This window comes from Antechinus flavipes, chromosome 4, assembly GCF_016432865.1.
Source record: "Antechinus flavipes isolate AdamAnt ecotype Samford, QLD, Australia chromosome 4, AdamAnt_v2, whole genome shotgun sequence".
Taxonomy (NCBI): domain Eukaryota; kingdom Metazoa; phylum Chordata; class Mammalia; order Dasyuromorphia; family Dasyuridae; genus Antechinus; species Antechinus flavipes.
In genome coordinates, this window is record NC_067401.1 from 479,767,441 (window position 1) to 479,782,133 (window position 14,693).

Below are 14,693 nucleotides of genomic sequence, written 5' to 3' on the forward strand. Positions count from 1 at the left end.
AACTCATAACAGGCAGGAATAATAAACAAAACTTATATTTGGTTCTTTGAAAAGACCAGGAAAATTGATAAAGTTTTTGCTTATCTGATTAAAAATAAGAGCATAGAAAATTGAACCACCAAAGTCAGTAAATAAGGAGAAATCACAACAAAACTAAAAGAATAATATAATGCAGCATTGTTTTTTATTGTTTTTGTGGTGGTTCTTTTTAGTTACATTATTGTAGTCATTATGTATATTATTTTCTAGCTTATTTCACTTTGCATAAGTTCATATGCATTGGGACAAAACCAGAAACTTGCTTAATTAATATAGGAGTGAAGCAAATATGCCCTTTCCCCTTGCTATCATTTTATGTAGTTTTACAAATAATAGTAAGACAAAAGAAAGAAATTAAAGGCATAAAAGGCAAAGAGAAGACAGAATTCTTCTTAATTGCTAATGACATGATGGTTTATTTAGAAATTTCAGGGATCCAACCAATAAACCAATTGAGACAAAATCTTCAAAAAAAGTTGCAGCATATGATATAAATGTAAAAAAATTAACAGCATTTCTCTAATAAAAACAACAAAATGCCATAGTTAATAACAGAAAGATGGGACAAATATACCAGCTAACTGCTGAATGTTAGACGGCTGAGAGAAAAAGAAAGGTGGGTTGGGGCTACTGCTGTAGCTGGTGCCAGACGTTGACCTCTTTTTGAATTTTAGAATGAAATGATCTTTGATATTCAGTGTATATATCTGTTTTGGATTTATTCTAGTATGTGGAGTAAACGGTATTAGTCTAAACCTAATTTCTGCCAGAGTGCTTTCCAATGAATTTCCAGCAATTATTGTTAAATAGAGAATAATTTTCTAGATACTTTATGCCTTGGGGATTAACAAACATTGGGTTATTGAGTAAAATCACACCAGTGATGTTTAAATTAAACATTAAAGCAATTCAGCCATACCTTTCAGCTTCCACACTGACAGTTGCCTTGCTATCTGTCCTAACAGTCCTGGTTCAGAAATGTGGCTTCAGTGAGCACAAAGGAAAGGGATGACAAACTGCATTGACTGTATATTTACCACCAAGAGGAAATCTTTGAGTTTTCCCAAGTAGAAGATTTGATAAAGGACTTGAAACAAGCAGGACCCTATCATGACCCCATGCTAAACTCATAATAACAGAGCTAGAATTAAATCACATTTTTGTAAAACTGGACTCTGTAAGCCTTCTGCATGGAGATCTCCTTAGTTAGCTTTGAGAAGTCATGAAAAAGGAGAGACCCACCAAGCATATTGGCCATATTCTAATGGGTGGTTGCCTTGTCGTAGCTCCTTCCGCAACTACTCTAACAACGTAAGTCACTGCCAAGGCATTGCTGGATCATATATCTTTCACAGCTAAGGAGAGGGGATGAATTCTTAAACAAAGAATGGTTAAAGGAGACAGTATAAATAAATTCAGTTACATGAAATTGAAAGGCTTTTTCATGAACAAATAAATGCAACTAAGATTAGAAGGAAGTGGTTATTACTACATTTTTAAAATTTACTAAGACAGGATACAGGCTGTTTAGCTAACTGTAGTTGAAATGTAAGAGGAGGATGTCATATGGAAATAGTGGAAACTATGGAAATAGTCACTTTTCATATACCCAGAAGCAGCATTATACCCTGCTGAGCAGGAAGGTCTAGATTCAAATTACAGTTGTCATACTCCAATGTGGCGCTCTATGTAAAGTGTCTTGCAAAATTGAAAACAGTACAAAAGCACCAGGCATTTTATAATGACAACTTTTGTCCCAGCATAGTTTATTTTCTTTTTTTATTAAAAGAATTTTATTTTTCCAGTTACATGTAAAAATATTTTTTACAGGGCAGCTAGCTGGTGTAGTGGATAGATAGAGCACCAGCCCTCAAGTCAGGAGGACCTGAATTCAAATCTGTCTTCAGATCCTTAACACTTCCTGGGTATGTGACCCTGGGCTGTATAACTCCAATTGCCTCAGGAAAAAAAAAAATCTTTTCACACTTATTTTTGTAAGATTTTGAGTTCCAAATTTTCTTTTCTCCCTCACCTTTTCCCTCCAAGATAGCAGGCATTCTGATATGTTATATGTGTATAATTATTTTAAACATATTTCCATATTAATCATGTTGTGAAAGAAAAATCAGAATAAAAGGGAAAACCACAAGAAAGAAAAAGCAAACAATTTTTTAAAAGGTGAAAATAGTAGTGTAGTTTATTTTCTTTGTATTTATTGAGTTGGTGATAAGTTCAGGGAGGGTAGAGGGCAGTCAGAGTTGATAAAAGATACTAACCTGGGAGTTGTTTATCTTACTAAAGATAAAGTTATCAATGGTTACTTAAAATCATTTAGAAAACACATAATATTGGGATTGAAGTAGCCTTAAATTCATCTAATTCACCTGAACTATTGTGGAGCTTCTAGCTCCTTAGGATTTACTAACCCTGGTTCAGGCCACCGTTCCCTGAGCAGCACTATCCCTCATCTATACTATTTAAGTCCAGGAAATATTTGACCTTGTGTTCAGGATGTTCTCCTATAATCCTGGGAATCAGGAAAGTTTAGGACTTAAGAAAATTTTTTTTAAATAGCAGACATCCCAATAAACATGTAAGTCTATTCCCCCATCCCAAACCATACTTTCTCAGAGTTAAGAAAAGCCAAAACTCCTTAAATATTCACTTCTCGTCTTAATGGATCTTTGACTTTAATGATTTGGTACCTATGTTGCCCAATGTCCTTGCTATTTTTTGCATAAATTTTAAATTTACTCTGAACTTAAAACAACCAAAAGAGAGCATTTCCATCTATCTATATATGGCAGAACATAAAAAGAAGATTGTGTATGAAACCATGAATCATTTTTTATACTTACTTTTTTTAAAGATATGTAATAAATACACACATTATTTTCAAAATTGTATTGCTTGTCTTCATTGAATTTTTCCCCCTTCCTCCTTTATAATTTATTGATATTTTAAAATTACATTTGTATTTTCGGACTTCAGTTCTCTTACCATCTGACTTTTAAAAACCAATTGTAACAAATGAAACTCAATAATTGTTTAAGTGATATGGCCTAAAAATAACAACTTGATTTCTGAAAAAATTCATTTCTCTAGAACTGAGTAACATAAAAATTAACATAAGAATTGCTTATTCTGGACTTTAGAATTCATTTTTGAAAATGTTTATTCTAAACTTTGTACATCTCCAAAATTGAGATTATGTTATTAGTGTTTAAGTTTTTCTTCTGTTCTTTCTCTCTCTCAACCTCAGTCCTTTCTTACCCTCATTGTACATGTATGTCTTTGAGGATTTACTGCCACTTTACTATATACTCTACATAGATGCTAATACAGATGTTACTTAGTGTTATATTTAATAACTATGAAGGTCAGATAGTTGAAGATCATATTTATACTAAAATTAATTTACAGAATTTCATAGTGTCAGAAACTATATTACTTTTTAATGGGATCTTATCTTAAGAAATATTAAAATGATTTACTTGTTTTAATCACCTCTTTTCATTCTTTAATACTCACTACTCTGTCAGTCACTGTACTAAGTTCTCAGGATACAAAGAAAGACAAAAGTTAGTCTGTGCTCTCAAAGAGATCACAGTCTAATAGTGGAGACAGCATGGAAACTTATACAGAGCAATCCTTACTCATCAGTGGCATAGCTGTGCTCCCCTTAATTCACCACTACAACAGAGATCTAGAAAATGCACCAGACGAGTCCCAATTAAGAATCCAAGAAAAATTCACAGTGACTTATTTCTAGCCCAAGTCAGCATATAGAGATCTTTTGATATGAGATCTTTTGGCAGTGGAGATAGGGCTCTAGCTAGCCGTGTGCCACATCCCAGCAAATAGAGACTGAAAGAGACCATACTGTGTACTAGAATAAGAGGCCCTGAACTCACAAGGAAACACGGATATTTTGCAATATGCATGAACGTGTGTCACCTGGCATTTTTGTTGTTTACTACCAAATTCTGGGCCTGAAATGCAAGACAGTATGAGAAAGTAATTTGTGCATAGAAGTGGTTGTAGGCTCTAATATGTGTACTAAGTAGAGATCAAGTTCAGAAGCAAATAATAGCTGTATGGTTCTGACCCCAAAAGTGGAGCCTCCAGCCCAATCCAGTTCAAGAATAATCTATTTTCTTTGTATTATTTTCTTTGTATTTATTGAATTGGTGATAAGTTCAGGGAGGGTAGAGGGCAGTCAGAGTTGATAAAAGATACTAACCTGGGAGTTGTTTATCTTACTAAAGATAAAGTTATCAATGGTTACTTAAAATCATTTAGAAAACACATAATATTGGGATTGAAGTAGCCTTAAATTCATAATAGCTGTATAGTTCTGACCCCAAAAGTGGAGCCTCCAGCCCAATCCAGTTCAAGAATAATCTATTTTCTTTGTATTATTTTCTTTGTATTTATTGAATTGGTGATAAGTTCAGGGAGGGTAGAGGGCAGTCAGAGTTGATAAAAGATACTAACCTCTGGGCCTGAAATGCAAGACAGTATGAGAAAGTAATTTGTGCATAGAAGTGGTTGTAGGCTCTAATATGTGTACTAAGTAGAGATCAAGTTCAGAAGCAAATAATAGCTGTATGGTTCTATGATTGGAAGAAGAAAGGAAGATGAGCCTCTTTGAAAGACCCACCCCAAGGAATCAAGCATTCTGTTATCTAGGTGGAAACTGTTGAGTACCATTGCACCTTAGCCAAGTTGGAGATTCTAACCCCATTGAATTGGAGATTAGTCCAGAGACACTCATTCAATTCTAAGATTTGATCAAAGGATAATCTATAATTTTGTCACTTTGAATCTGCAAAGCTTTCCAGCTGTCTGATAGTGGCTGAATCTAAGAGTGGTCTACTAGAACTCTTATCAGAGACAAATCCACAGGTATGTTGCATAGATTTAAACAAAAGATGAGAACTTGGAGAATTAAGACCAGAAGGAGAATAATCATACTTTGTTCTGGATCAGACCTGTTTGGGAACTCTGAAAACTTAAACTCTGAGATCTTGAAATAATAAAACACTCAGTATTTCAAGAAAGCAGGAAAAACACCTAAGAAGATAAAAGCTCTGTCTAGATATTCCCTCTTCTTCCTCCCTCTCCCCAACCTCCCTGAGATGAGCACAAAGCCTGGCCCTAAGATAAAGTTCTAAACCAGAAAATAGATTGGAAGAGTGAGCAAATGAAGAAAAAAATAAAATCACACCATGAAGCATTATTATGTTGACAGATATATTAAAACTCCAAAACGAGAAGAAAAGAATGATTCCAAAACATTTATTAAAAAAGCTTCCCAAAAACCCCTCAAAAAACAACCCACAGCTTACACACAAGTTCAACTAGATTTTCTGGGAGTTAGGTGTTTGAAACCAAGAGAGCAGAATAAAGCTAAAGACTTGCCTGAGCTTTTCCAAATTTCCCTCCAACCAACTTGAAAATAATGCCTCAAGATGAATTCTGAAATGCCAGAACCAGCAAAAAATATGGGGTGAAACAGTTTTCTGGCCAAAGACAACTTAGGAAAGGTCTTTCTCACTGGGGTTAGAGTGGGATACAGTTCAATGCAAACCATGCCCTAACTATCCAACAACAGGCCTTGAGGGTGACTAAATTTGTGAAAGCTTCTAGAGCCCTGAACTCAGATAGTAATGGGGTTGGACAACTGGTCAGAAGTTGATTACAAGTAACTTTTGATGGCACTCAGTGCAGGACTTTACTATCCATGTGCTGTTCAGGTCACAGTTCCAGGTTAAGAAGGAGTACTAGCATCCTAGATCATGCAGCCACAGGTGAGTTGAGACCTTGGTTATAATTCTAGGGCAGAAAAGCGAGCTTGTGTTCACTCATGGACAAGAGTCTAGGCCAGGATAGCAGTGACTACCTCTCTCTTTAGATCATAGCACTTTGGAAGAACTGAAAATTTATAGAACCTCAGAACTACCTATGAAAACAGCAGCAAGAAAAACCAGAAGCTTGGAATAATGTTCCCCTCCTCCCAGGAGCAGAGCCCAACTTTAACATAAAGTCTAAAGTCAAGAAAAATGAGCAAACAACAAAAAAAGTCTCACCATAGAATGTTATTATGGTAACAGGGAAGATCAAAACACACTCAGAAGAAGACAACAAAAAGCAGCTACAAGAATCAATAATAATAAATTTATGCAAAAAATAGCAGACAATGGGCAACATAAGTACCAAATCATTAAAGTCATAATATACATCCTTCCTTAGACAATGATCCATTAAGATGGGAAGTGAATCTTTAAGGAATTTTGGCTTTGCTTAACTCTTTCAGAAAGCCAAAGAGAAAATATTGCAAGCAGCCAGAAAGAAACAGTTTAAATATTGTGGAACCAATCAAGATAACACCACATTTAACTATTTGTATATTAAAAGTTTGTAAAACTTGGAATATGATATTGCAAAGAGGAAAGAAACTGGGATTACAACCAAGTATAATCTACCCAGCAAAACTGAGTGTAATTCTTCTGGGAGAAAATTGAGATTTAATGAAATAAAGTACTTTGAAGCATTACTGATGTAAAAACCAGAGTTGAATGGAAAATTTGGTTCTCAAATACAAGCCTCAAGAGAAGTATAAAAAGATAAAAAGAGAAGTCATAGCTTCAGTAAGGTTAAACTGTATAATTCCTACATGGGAAGATGGTACTTGTTACTCCTGAGAACTTGATCGTTTTTAAAACAGAAGGAGTGTGCATGGACGTGAGTTTAAAAAAAAAAAATAAAATTATGAGGTAAGAAAAAGGAATGGTTGTGATGAGATGATATCTAAAAAAATATTAAAACTAAGGGCTGAGAAATAGGGATGTAGCAGAGGAAAAGGGAAAGGAAAAGTAGAAAAAAGAATTTATCTAGAACGAGATAAATTATATCATGAAAGTGTTCTCTGCATTCCCTTTGACCCAGCAATTTCACTATTAGGTCTGTATCCCAAAAGGATCCAAAAAAAAAAAAAAAAAAAAAAGGAAAACGACCTATATATAACAAAAATATTTATGATAGACTTTTTATAATGGCAAAGAATTGGAAATTGAGGGGATAAATTTGAGTAATGGCTGAACAAATTGTGGTATGTGCTTGTAATGGGATAGTATTCTGCTATAAGAAATGACAAGCAAGATGCTTTCAAAAAAACCTATAAAGACTTACATGAACTGTTGATGCAAACTGAAGTGTGTAGAACCAGGAGAACATTGTAAACACAGTAACCACAATACTGTATGATGATCAGCTGTGAATGACTTAGCTATTATCAGCAATTCAATAATGCAAGAAAATACTTTAGGACTTATGATGAAACATGCTATCCATCTGCCGAGGAAAAAATGATGGCATCTGAATACAGATCGAATGTACTTTTTTAAAACTTTCATTTTTTTCTTTCTTTTTTTTGAGAGGGTACTCTTTTTTTTTAAACATGAATAATTTGGAAATATTTTGCATAACTACACTGTGAAAACCATATAAAATTGCTTGTCTTCTCAATGAGAAGGGAGAAAAAGGAGGAAAGGAGAGAATTTTCAATTCAGTATTTGTAAAAATTAATGTTAGAGGCAGCTAGGCAGTATATAGAGCACTGGAGTTAGGAGGATCTGAATTCAATTTTTGCCTCAGATACTTGCTAGCTGGGAAGCCCTGGGCAAGTCACTTAACCCCAGTTGCCTCCTCCAAAAATAGAATGTTTAAAATTATTTTTATATGTAACGAGTTTTTTAAACAATGATTTTTATTTAAGGTGGGAAAAGCATCTAATATGTGCCAAGCAATGCACTGACCACTTTATAGATATTTCATTTGATCCTCATAACAACTCTGGAAGTTAGGTGCTGTATATCTCCTTTTACAGTTCAGGAAATCTTTTGCAGCAGAAAACAAACAATTTAGATGAGCAAATACCTTCCTCTTCTATGACTCAGCTAATGTTTGATCAGAGGGTGGATTTAGGGTGTGCTCAGGGAAGACTGGTACTTCTGGGGTGAGAGCTGCTTTCCACCTGGGGTATCCCCCTGATCCACCTATCTCTGCAGAGAAGCTGTAGCATGTACAATAGCCACACCTGGTAAACTTTCTGGCAGATGGGCTAAACCTAATTGAGGGTAACTAAGGGGTCTCAGACCCTAGGGAATTAGGGGGGTGTTTACGCCGGGCATGTGAAGACTTACCTTGGTGGAATGGGCAGATGAGGACAATTTGTGCTAAAAGCCATGAAGGCAGCGGAGTTCCTGGAGCTTGCTTAGACATCGAAGTCACCCAGGTCATCTATTACATCTCAAGCCATGACCAGTCATCTGGACTGTCCTGCCACTGGACAGTGATGGTGGCCCTAGAAGAGAAAGTGAGGATGATGATGTCGTGCAACTCTGCCTCCCTTAAATCTGATTTATGCACGAATCAAAAAGTGAGAGAGGGTTACTGATTAAGAGTATTTCTGTTTTCTCTTTCAAAGAATATTGAATGATTTAAATGCTTGGATAGCAGCATCTTATTGAAAAAAGCCTGTGAGTTAGTATTTTGAACAAGTCAAATGTTCTGTCATAATCAACAAAATAGAAGGCCAATTGACTTATAGTCTCAAACGACTTTAAATCAGTTGTGAAATGGTAAAGATGGGTCCATTGTTGAATATCGTTTGTGAAAGCAAGCTTGTTCCTTACAAATATCTTCTTCTGGGATCTTTTATTTATGTATAGGTGACTCTCAATGAGATTTTATAGAGATGGGAAAGTAGGCAATTAGTTAGCATTTATTTAGTGTTTTTAGTAGTTATCGATATTCTCTCACACTTTTTTTCAGTATCACTCAGGGCCAAGATTTTTCTACTTCTTTAAAATCTTTCTCTTTAGCTTCTTGTACGTCAGTTGGTGGACAGCTGTGTAGTGCAGTGGATAGAATGCTGGGCCTGAAGTAAGGAAGAATCATGTTCTTAATCTAGCCTCAGACCGTTACTTAGCTGTGCAACTCTGGGCAAGTCACTTAATCCTGTTTGCTTCAGTTTGTTATTTGTCAAGTGATCTGGAGAAGGAAATAGCAAACCACTGTGATGTTTAAAAAGTTCAAGAGGTATTTTCTGAGTAATTTAATCATTTTACTAATAAGGTTAGCATATTATTAATAAAAGAGGTCAATGGCATTCTCAAATGCTAAAGACAGTTATGACAACGAGCTTAGCTTATATGCCCTTGAAAAAGTACATATTGCAGAGGGTGGCAGTCAACTTTGGCTAACAATTAATGAGAAAATGAATATTACATTGAGAATAGGCTCTTTCCAAGTCAAGTGACATCATGTCACTCTTGGACAAAGACTATTTCTACACCCCTAGCTTTGGACAATCTAATCAAAGAATTTATTTGCATTCAAATCTGAGTAGAATACAATGAGCTTCCTCACCTTAGATTAAATTCCTTGTAAAGTTAGGTGGGGACTGACCAGTATTGAGGAGTGTTTATTCAGTCTCATCATCAGTAATATCCTTCATGAGACTGAACTTTGAAATGAGGAATATAGAAAAAGGGGGAATTCTGGATTTTCTCAAATCATTGGTTATCAATAATCATTTCTCACCAGTTATGGGAAGACCTCATAGTTGTATAAACTCTTGCACAGATTACCTCTATATATACTTGGACTAATCTGACTGCTTTTCCCATCTTTTTTTTTTTTTTTTTTCACTTTGAAGCCATTTCCATTTCTCTTATAAGCATTTCTCTAATGCTTATAGTACTTTAGTTTAATCAGTCTTAGCGGAAGTAATTGTTTGCTATAACTATTTTTTTTAAATCTCCATTTTTCTTCAGTTGCTTTTTTCCACTTCCATTCTTAAATACCCTTGGGATGTTTTACTATGCTTCATTTTAACTAGTTTTACACTTTAGTGGGTTTTTTTTTTTTCAGAAGACGAAATTGAAGCCATCTATAATCATATTTAAAAATGCTCTAAATCACTATGAATTAGAGAAATGCAAATTAAAACAACTTTGATGGTAATACCTCACACCTCTTAGATTGGCTAAGATGACAGGAAAAGATAATAATAAATGTTGGAGGAATATGGGGAAACTGGGGCACTGATGCATTGTTGGTGGAATTGTGAAATCATCCAACCATTCTGGAGAGCAATTTGGAACTCTGCTCAAAGGGCTATCAAACTGCATAATCTTTGACCCAGCAGTGCCCGTACTAGGTCTGTATTCCAAAGAAATCATAAAGGGAAGAAAAGGACCCACATATATTTGTAGCAGCCCTTTCTGTGGTAGCAAAGAATTGGAAAATGAGTAGATGCCCATCAGTTGGGGAATGGCTGAACAAGTTGTGCTATATGAAGGTAATGGAATATTATTCTATAAAAAATGATGAACAAGCTGATTTTAGATAGTCCTGGAAAGATTTACATGAATTGATGCTAGGCCAAACAAGCAGAACCAGGAATACACTGTACACAATAAAAGCAAGAATATTTGGTGATCAACTATGAAAGACTTTTTTTTCTCAGTTTTTCTCAGTGGTTCCTTGATCCAAAGCAATCCCCATAGACTTTGCATAGAAAATTCTATCTGCATCCAGAAAAAGAACTATGGAGAATGAATTTAAATCAACACATGCTATGTTCACTTCTTTTTTCTGTTGGTTTTTTTTTTTCTCTCCCATGGTTTTTTCCTTCTGTTCTGATTTTTCTCTCCCAATATCATTCATAAAGCAATGTATATTAAAAATTAATTAAAATAATTTTTAGAAAAAGACTAATATAATTTAGCTCTTCCAGCAGTAACCAATAAGCATTATGACATGGTTCTCACATTTAGAGCACCAACAATCAGATCAAAGTTTATAAACAGTCTCATTAAAATATACATCTCTGCCCTCTTTCCCATCACTCTTCAGTAGAAGGATCCTATAGAGAATCAAAGGTAATTTTAAAAATTTATTACATGGGTGGTTATGGTCAAAAAATTCATCACCAATGATTCTACTATGGATAATTGCCTCTTTCTATTTAAATGGATAGGTCCTTAGAAAATAGACTCAGTCTGTTCCTAGGCCAGACTGAAAACTTTCCCAACCTGATGGAATAATTTTGCTGGATCTGTCAATTTCTTGGAGATCACTCTCAGCTTGTGATGGTGGAGGATGATAGTCAAAACTGAGATTTCTTTGATCTCTTAGAATCTGAAGCAGTCTTTAGATGTGGTCTCAGTGGGCCTTTTATGACAGCATCTCTAGTGGGCACACTACATGTTATCCACATTTTACAGGTAAGGAAACTGGAATATATAGACATGGAAATGACTCGCTTGGTTTCATATTGCTACAAAGTGTCAGATCTTTGATCTGATTGTTGGTGCTTGAAGTGCAAGAACCATGTCCAATAACTCCAGAATTCTGGAGTCTATATCCAAGACCTTAACAGTAGGTAGAATGCAGAGCCTGGTGTTAGCCAGAACTGAGTTCAAATCCAGCCTCATACACACCAGGCTTTGTGAGCTTGGGCAAGTCATTTCATCTTTATATGCCCTTTTTCCTTCATTGTAAAATAAGAAAAAGAATAGCAGCTATGTCCCAGGATTGTTGTTTTTTTTTTAATTTCAAATTCTAAATACTCCCTTCAGCCCCTCCTCTGTCCATTGGAAGGCAAAAAATATTCATTGTACATATGAAGTCATGCGAAAACATTTCCATATTAGCCATGTTACAAAAAATAAAATGAAATAAAAGCAAAAAAATAAAGTAAAATATATATGTATATTTAAATCTGCACTCAGTTCGTCAGTTCTCTTTTTGGAAGTGGATGACCTTTTTTATCATGGGTCCTTTTCTTTCACAGTTGATCATTGTTATCATATTGCTGTTATTATGTCAATGTTCTCTTGGTTCTTCTCAATTTATTTTGGGCCAATTTACATAAGTCTTCTTAGGCTTTTTGGGAAACGCTATATAATACAATAATATTCTATAAAAATCAGTAAAACAATAAGAATTACAAGAAAAACAGGAAACTAGGAAAAATTCCTAGCAAGTTTCTCAAATAATGGCCTTCTCAAATATATGGGAAATTAAGCCAAACTTATTAATTAAAAACAAAGATCCATTCACTAATTGATAAATGGGATTGAATAGTTTTCAGAGAAAGAATTCAAAGCTATGAATAATCATATAAAATGCTTTAAATTACTAATAATTATAGAAATGGAAATCAAAACAAGTGTCAGGCACCACCTCACAAACAGCAGATTATCCTATCCATCATGTCAGAAAAGGCAATTGACAAATGCTAGAGGGGATGGAGGAAACTAGGGACGCTTACGGACTGTTACAGATGGAGCTGTGAATTGGTCTAATAACTTTGGAAAACAGTTTGAAACTATGCCAAAAGGGCTATGAAGTGATGTATCCCTTTTGATACAGCAATTCCACTTCCAAAGAGGTCAAAGAAAAATGAAATGGTATTGTAAGGATTAAGTAGGATAAGATTTGTCAAGTGCTTGTATTAATGCCATTATTAGCTGGTAGCAATATACCATGTTACCCCTTTTGGTGGAATATTACGGGATCTGAGAACTCAGATATAGGAATAAAATAAGATTTATTATTTTAAATAAAACAAAAATTCTATGAAAATAGAAACATCTTTCTCAAATGATTACAATAATGTCTCTCTTTTTGAGACTCTTTTTTGGGGGTCAGTGACCCATGAGAAAAGAGCCCAAGTCTGCCTGGCCCTTGAGAGCTAAATTAGCCTGCATTGGTACAGTGCTAACTCTTTGCTTCCCCCAGAAGGATTTGCTTTGAGCCCAAACAGCTAAGAGCAAGGACCTTAGTCTAGAAAGATTGCAGACATTTAGGACAAGTTGTCCAAGCCCAAGGTTTCTCTTTGGGAACAAGGACATCATTGCTGTGGTATATGTGCCAATGATGTATGTTCAAGTTGGAAATGTTTATTATGTGTAGGTTTGCATTCATCTCACACACACACGCACACCCACCCACCAAGAATATTCAGGTTTTATGATTTTTGAAGTAGCCAGTTGCCTTGCTTTTCAGCCATCAACAAAACTGTAGTCCTCCTTCTGTCTCCCCATTCTCACAGCATTGGTTTGTATTTTGCTTGTTCTTGCTCTTTGAATCTAGGCTATGCCTATTGGATAACATTTTCTCTTCCTTTGGCCTTTCTTCATCATCCCATCTTTTCCATTTCTGTATTTCTGTTATTCAGATCAGTAGTTACTGTGCACAAAGCCAATACTCTGCTTTTCTGTAGGAGTGGACATCAACCTCTGAACATGGCTCAATGTGCTTCTCTTAGAACCTGGCCACTAGTTATTTCAGCATCGGACTCTTCTGGAACAGTGGGGAAATCAGAATAACTTCCTAGAGTCAAAGAAATAAACTCCACTCTCTTCAAATCTTTGATTCCTAATGGATGAAAGAAAAGATTCTGTACAATTACCTTTCATCCAAGAGAGAGCCCAGTAGCTCTTCCCTAAAAATCCTAGACTTTGAGAATGAGGCCAGGGGATAGCAATGGCCGCAGCACCATGTTGAGATTTTCTAACAGGAATTACCAAGTAAGATTAAGTGTGTTGTATCTGTAGCCTTTCTTTTGCAGTCCTTGCCTCAATACCTGTCTTCTTGATGTGTGCACATGCATGTGGGAAGTGGGGTACCTGGGAGGAAGCCAAGGAGCTCCCAGGGAATTGCTGTTGGTTCACATAGCCATGGATTCCCTTTGAAGCCCTGTGTGGCTTAAACAAGGAATGTTTCTGCCTTTTCTGGAAATAAGGCCAGAACCTGGAGAAATATGAAAAACTGTGGCCTACGACGTGTCATCTCAATGCAGATGGTTCAGCTCTTGTCACCTCATAGCTGGACTATTGCAATCACTGCTGTTTGGTCAGCCTCCCTCCTGTGTCTCCCCATTCCAGTCCTTCCTATATCCAGCTTTCATATTGATCTTCCTAAAGTGCAAGTCTGATTCTATCATTCCCCTATTTAGTCAGCTCCAGTAACTCTCTCTTGCTTCCAGGATCAAATATAAAATCCTCTTCTTACCCCTCTAACCTTGCCAGTCTTCCTACACCTTACACCATATACAGGAGAGGTCAGGGATACTGGCCTCCTTTTTATTCCCTGAACAAAACATGTCATCTCCTAACATCTCTGGCCAGAGATAAGACTCTTCATCTCTGCTTCTTGGGTTCCTTCAAGACTCAGCTAGAATGAAGAAGCCCCTTCCCATCCTCCAAAGCAGAGGCCTAATGGTCTTCCTTACTGATGAGCTGATATTTATCTTGTGTCACCTGTTTGCACAATCTTGTCTGCATGTTGTCTCCTCTCTTAGACTGTGAGCTCCTGAGAATAAGGACTGTCATTGGCCTTACTTTGTATCCCCAGGGCTTAGCCCAGGACACAATGATAAGAGTACTCCTGAATGTTTAAGGATGTTAGGTAGAGCTGTTGATCTGTGGGTTAGTACTTCCTACTCAGCCACCCCATTGTGGAAAATGTCATAGGCAAAATCAGCCTGTCCTTCCTCCCTTCATCCTTTTTTTCATTTCATTCTTTTACAATTTTATTCAGCATTTATTTTCTGATCCCTTAGTGTGTATAGGCCT

General features: G+C 35.9%; 1 protein-coding gene across 3 annotated transcripts in view; it reads left to right on the plus strand.

Moving 5' to 3' along the window:
* TESK2 (testis associated actin remodelling kinase 2) overlaps positions 1 to 14,693 on the plus strand; it is a 161,508-nt gene that overhangs the window by 123,646 nt on the left and 23,169 nt on the right. The gene's annotated exons all lie outside the window — the stretch shown is intronic.